Source organism: Penaeus monodon, chromosome 7 (assembly GCF_015228065.2).
Source record: "Penaeus monodon isolate SGIC_2016 chromosome 7, NSTDA_Pmon_1, whole genome shotgun sequence".
NCBI lineage: Eukaryota > Metazoa > Arthropoda > Malacostraca > Decapoda > Penaeidae > Penaeus > Penaeus monodon.
The window spans coordinates 30,773,267-30,780,324 of record NC_051392.1 but is presented as its reverse complement, the minus strand read 5'-3'; the positions used below and the strand labels follow the sequence as shown (position 1 = coordinate 30,780,324).

The window sequence follows — 7,058 nt, the reverse complement described above, 5'->3', positions numbered from 1 at the left end:
ACTAAGATGGCCTAGACAGGCGAGAATTTATTTGTTCTACAATTCAAAAAGCGCATACAAACACTACAAAACCAATAATATACTGTGAAATGCACTTCATCACCACAACTCATTTACAACTCCCTAGGCACATGGTATATATCAGTGGTGTAAATTTTTGCATTTTGTAATAAGAATTTCCCTACTGCAATGATGAATGCCATGTGACTAGAGATCCACACAAGTTTGACTGAATAGTAACACACAGCCTCAAATGAAATGAAGGAATAGCATATGTTGTTGTATCATATAAGACTTGGATTTCAATGTGAAATTTACAGGTAAAGGATCAGAATAATAGATCATGAAGAAATAGAATCATATATTAGCAAAATTCCTTACATTAAAATACACTATCAATTTCTTTCCTACCAAGTTATTTTTATAATGATGTGTATCTGAAACTAGAAAATAAACCTCTATTCTCTAGTCTGCTTTTCAGAAAGAAGAAAAAAGTTTTGTAATTACAAATGGAAATAGAAAGAAAGAAAGAAAAAATATGTATATATAATAATAATAATAATAATAATACAGGTGGAAAGGAAGGGGATAACTTTTTGGTACATTCAAATTTAACTGTATGCTAGATCTGCCTGCACCAAAAGTTATTCACAGATAGGACTATGGTCTCAAGTTTCAAACTTATATCTACTGAATTACTAAATCTATTATTGCTGCAGTATGCTTTCAATTATCAATGCATTTCACAGGTGAAGTGAACATCTGCTGTTTCTAACATCAAATTTATTTCTTCTAAACATTTTGCCAAATTAAAACCATACTGTTAGGGCAAGCATGTTTAATATATCATGGTTACTTTTATGACCATCCTTCTGAATAAAGAATGGAATACGTAAATAATTGCTTATGTCTGAAGTTCAAGGTCCTTTACAACCAATGACTGGCAGCTGTGCAAAACTTATTTGTACTTTAGAAAGTCAAAAATACAAATTAACTTAATACTAGGTAGAAAAGTAAAATCTCAAGAGATATTTAAGGCCATAATAAAACTTAAGCTGTACAATGTTATTTTCTTTTCCTAGCATGGAAAATGTTTTACATGTAAAAGGTACTACTCGATTATAAAATCTATAAATTTATTCTTCAAATCGAAACTATACAACTGCCAAGAATATTGACACAAATTAAATAATTATGCTCGACTTTCTGCCAATACTGGGGGAGTTATAATTGTCTGATTATTAGCTGAACTTTGTTTATCACTTGCTTCTCCAGAGTTCACTTGAGATGCAATTAAGCCTGGGTTGATGGTAACAGACTTTGTAGCATTGTATGTTTTGTAGATTCCCACTAATCTATCTGCTAGTTCAAACATTTGTGACCTCAGAGAGATGATGATAAATTGTGCATTTCTGGTGCGCTCCTGAAAAACAACAAACAGCTATTAGGCACTATTTACAAGGCAAGTTAAAAACATTATATCAGTACATTTATATCAGTGAAAAAGTACAATAATTATAATAATTACCTTAATATAATTGCCAACAATAGACACATTCTTAAAGTCAAGGGCAGCATCAATCTCATCCATGACATAGAGTGGTGTTGGTTTGTAGTAATGAAGAGCAAACACCAGAGCTAGTGATGATAATGTTTTTTCACCTCCAGACAAATTGTAATATTTTTCCAAGATTTCTTGGTGGTCTTACACTGAAAAGAAATTCACACATTAATACTGTATCTGTTTACAGAGTATGATAATTAAGACAACCTTTTCAAAATTAATAATCTGTTCAATATAGTGACGCGTATACAACTGTTTGGGGTTTATCAAAAAGAATACATCCAGAATTTATAAAAGTTACTTAAAACATTTCTCATCTCAATGCCATAAATAAAACTTTTAAATAATTTTCACCTCATTTTTCTTTCCCAATATGGTAAAATATTTCAGAAGCTGGCAATGCTGATGTTATATCACACCAATCACTCTAGAAATAATAGATTTAACACCCAAAGAAAATACCCTAAATTCCCATCCCTCCCTTCCCCACAACTGCAGTGAACTCTAAATATTCTATTTTGACTAAGGGTAGAGCTAGTGTTTCAGGTTTAAAGAGCTCAATTGTACACAATAAAAATACATATTGTCTTGGTTTCTCAAATGGTGATAAGTATTTAAATATATAAATAATTGCAAAAATAATTAATCAGTAGTCCAGCCACACCAGGAGCTGACTGTATAGGAAGAGAATGAGTGAACAGATGGGAATGGGGTATGGAATGGGATGGTGGTTTAGTAATCTCAGGGGGAGGATAGGGTGGGAGGAGAAACCATCCATATACAAAACTGAGGGAAGAAAACAGCCCAATAGTTTTTGAAATATGATGGTTAATAAAGCTGGCCATACAAGTATAGTCAACTGACGTGCCTCAGATTTTGGGCATTAAATAAATGGGCTATCCTGAAATGCAGACTACAATAAGTGCTGTGAAAACTTTGCTCCATTCAATTCATGTTCTTTTCCTCATTTAACCCATTGTTGTCAGGATGGCAAGAATACATCCAATGTTTCTTTGTGTCTATTGACTATCTTTACACATAGATGGCTCCACCAGTACTTAATCACCAAGCAGTCAATTAATAGTATACCTGCATACCCTTTTCCTTGATTTTTGGAGATTTATGTTGCTATCAGTATTGTGAAATCAACGTGTATGAACTCTTGATAAGTAAACACCTTGTCCATAACGCAGTTGAACTCTTGATAAGTAAACACCTTGTCCATAACGCAGTAACAATAAATACTAAGTCTTGTGCCACAAGAACTACCCTGGAGCCCGGGGCCTCTCGTCTTGCTTGACATTGTTGTTCCTGAGTTTTCCTAAAGTAAATTGAAGTAAAGTAAAACCTGTAATTACAGATAATTTATTGTGCTTTGCCAGCACCTTCAGTGCTCTTTGTTTTGCAGGTGACACAAGGCTACAGTAGGCGTAGTCAGCACCCCACCTCAGACCCGCAGCTCTCTTCTACACCATGGTAGCCCTTGTGGGCTTTGACCCGTGGGTAGGGAGGCCCAGTAGTCTGGGGCATCCTTTGGGTGCACTTTTTCTTTTTCTAAATTTTTTGCCTTAATGTGACTTTCCTGAGCCTGCCGGAGTTCCACGTGAACTCCCGTATTCGCTTGGGGGGTGAGCATCGAATTACCGTCCTTTGCCTAGGCAAGTTCGGCGGTAAGGAAGTGTCCCAAACATAACTTGAGCCCTCTGTTGTACTGGAGAACACAACAAAGCTTCCACTGGGGGGGTAGAGGACGAAAAACTTGCCTTACTCTCTTAGCTATTGCTGTTAGGTTGATACCAAAAGTTGAGAGTTTTTGATCCCTTCAGGACAACAATTTTGAGCCAAGGGGTCAGATTTGCGTCAGCTTAAGATGTATTGATAAAGACTCAAGTAAATTTGTTTGCTGTAAATGTGCTGAAGCCCATGACACCATCACATGTACTAGTCAGATTTCCAAATGTGCTAACTGTGGAGGTCCCTATCAATCAGAATCTGAGTGCAGCATCCTGAAGAAGGAGACTGAGACATTAGCATATATGAGAAAACATGAAGTTAGTTATACTGAAGCTAAGAGGAAAGTGGAAAGTTTGATACACAAACCCAACACTTCCTATGCTGCAGCAGTAACTAACATCATCCCTAGTGCAAGTAATGTCAGCCAACAGCTTGCAGCCAAGGATAAAGAAATTGCCGAACTCAAACAAACGTTAAAGACCTAAACATTAAAGTTTATCAATGACTAAATTGGTCAATCATATGGCTGCATCAACCCAGCATAAACATCCTAAGGAGGCTGATACGAATCACAGTCCGCATCGCTCCTCCCCATCCGGGCGACTCCCGTGAGGACTTAGCCTGGCTCGCGATCGGCTTCTCGAGAGAGAAGCAAATCGCAATCTGTCAGTAGTCTCCCTCACCAGGAGGTGCAGGACATGGAGGCTTCTGTCTCAAAACCATCCTGAGAGAGGTCCCTGGGAAGCAAGGGAGAGGAGGCGCCTCCCTCCTATAAAAAGAAAATTAAAACTGGTGGACAAGGCACTTCCAAATCCCATAAAACGTAATCTTCGCATCGACCATTATACAATGGAACTGTCAAAGTCTTAGATCTAAAGAAAATGACCTTAAGTTATTAGCTTCATCCTATGCTCCCGATATTAGAGTTCACCAAGAAACACTTAACACTACTCGTCTCTGTGAAGGTCGTTTTGCTGAGGAACTACCATTTATGTCGGAAGGATCGTGAGGGTAGGGGCGGAGGTGGAGTTGCTATGTACATCCACCAAAGCCTCCCTTTTACTGAAGTGACTATTGATTCTACTTTGGAGTTTGTCTCATGCAAAGTAAAAATTAACGGCACGTATTTGACTATATGTCCAGTTTATTGTCCACCTGATAATGTGATAATCTATGATGAGCTCTTTGCTCTTCAGGACTGTCTGCCACAAAGTAAAGTTATTTTAGGTGGTTTTAATGCTCATCATATGTTACCGGGTTCCCTGCGGGTGGATGGTAGAGGTGAGCAAGTAGTTAAGTTGATCAATGAGTCTGATCTGGTCCTTCTGAACGATGGTAGTCCGATGCGGGTGGACGATAATACCGATAATTTGAGCTTTATTAACCTATCACTGGTCTCTTCATCAATAGCAGCCAAGTGCCTGTGGCACACCATTGACGACTCAATGGGAAGCGATCATCTTCCTATTTTGATTGAATATTCATGCGACACAGTGAGAATGCCTTCAGCACCTAAATTTAACGTAAAAAGAGCAGACTGGGTCGCCTTCACAAGGAGCGTCAAGCTCAAACTTGTTGGAGAAACCATTGATGATAAAGTAAACAATATTCAGAATTCGATCTTAGAAGCAACATTGCTATCCATTCCTAAAACTTTGGCAGATAGCGTTAAGCATAGAGTTCCATGGTGGACACCAGATTGCCGCAGGGTGCTGTGCCGACGCAATAAGGCCTACAAGCTTTTCAAAAATAACATCACTAATGAGAACTTTTCAACTACAAACTAGCAAGAGCTAGGGCTCGTAGAGTAATAAGACAAGCAAAAAGAGACTCCTTTGTCTTGAGCTTTGTCTCTGCAATTAACAACAATACCAAAATATCAGATTTGGTCCACTGTCAATAAAATCAATATGAAAAACAAATCTTTCAAAATTAATAAAATCATCCATGAGGGTACTAATTTTGATTCATCTACAGACCTTGCTAGTGCACTTGCCAGGCAATTCTCTCATACAAGCAGCTCAGCAAATTACCATCCTGCATTCCTGACCATCAAGGAAGCAGCTGAGCCACAACCTATTCATTTTGCCACAGGAGATAACTTTGATTACAATAAAGGTCTAACAATGGATGAGCTTGACAAGTTGCTTATGCAAGGTCATGGAACAAATTGTTAACAGTAGGCTATTGCATTTTTAAAAATCCAGTAAGATTTGATTTCAGTATTTTTAGATATAGAAAAATGCAACATGACATGGCGGTATGGCCTATTCAGAATACTTTATGCTTTTGGATTATGTGGAAACTTGCCTTGCTTTATTTAAAAATTTCATCTCTGACAGAACTTTTGCTGTCAAATTGTTTTCTGACAATGTCACTTTTCTGGACATTTTTGTCCAGGCAAATGGGGTCCCACAAGGAAGTGTCTTGTTGCCAACATTATTTTTATGCATGATAAATGATATCTTACCAGCTCTCCTTGGAATCTTTAATACTCACTGTACACTGATGATTGTGTATTATGGCATTCCAGCAATAATGCAGACTTCTCGGCAAATAGCATCCAACTGGCACTGGATATGATTCATAACTGGGGGCTCCGATGAGGGTTTAAGTTTTCCACAAGAAAGAGTATTGGGGTTATTTTCTCACATAGGAGGAGGCCGAACATAAGCTAACTCTAGACAACCACCCAATACCTATTCAAAATTTTACTAGATTTCTTGGTCTACTCTTTGATGGTAGACTCAATGAAAGACCACATTGGTCAGTTAAAGAATTAATGTTGAAGAGCACTAAATTTCTGGTAATAAAGGGAGCTGAAGAGTCTTTACTTATGATATATAAAGCCCTGATCAGGTCTAAAGTAGATTATGGGTCAATAGTGTATGGCTCGGCAATCGAACACAGTTTGAAGGTTTGGATGCTGTGCAGAATGCTGTTTGCGTGTGTGTGTTGGAGCCCTAAAATGTACTCGGATCGAGCATCTTGAGGTGGGGTCAGGAATACCTCCCCTCTGACTCAAGACGCGGCCTGTTAGTTCTGACCTGTGCGGCAAAGGTGGCTCAAGACCCGAGCCACCCTAATGGCAATAGAGGCAATAGCCCTTTGCCACGGGACTCATGACCTCATCAAGAAAGTCGGTATAGATCGATACCCTGGTTCATTCGAATATAGCACCATGGGAAACCCCCAACTTTCTATCATGGAAGCCTGGCTTACATCAGCCAAGGCCATGGTGCCGGAGGTGGAGGTACGCCAGAGGTTCAGAGATCCTTATTAAACATCTCCCTTTTTTCATATATATACCAACGACTCCAAGACAGATGAGTGTGTGGGTGTATGGTCGACTGAATGTCAACTAAAGTTCAGACTGCCGAATCATACATTGTTCTTTCTTGCTGAACTTTTTGCCATAGACAAAGCTATTGATTTTGCACTATCGATGACCCATAATAGAATAGTTATTTTTTCAGATTCATTAACCCATTGCGACGGGTGGCATGTACGTACATGCCATGGCATGCGGGACCATCTGCCGGGGGCACGTACGCACATGCCATAGAGTATGCATGGACATGCCATGATTTTTTTTTTGTTATAATCACGGCAAAAGATTATTTTTTGCCAGTGAAAGTGTGATTAAGTCGGTTCTAACACTTTCTCATTTTTACCATGCAACAAACAAAAAAATGCAACAAACGACAATTACAACTCCATGATGCCACACACTGCTTATTTTATCGGACTATAGACCGAA

At 38.5% G+C, this 7,058-nt stretch overlaps 1 pseudogene; it reads right to left on the bottom strand.

The window, feature by feature from the left end:
• Positions 1–346: 346 nt before the first annotated feature.
• The window catches only part of LOC119575208, a 13,844-nt pseudogene continuing 7,132 nt past the window's right edge, over positions 347–7,058 (bottom strand).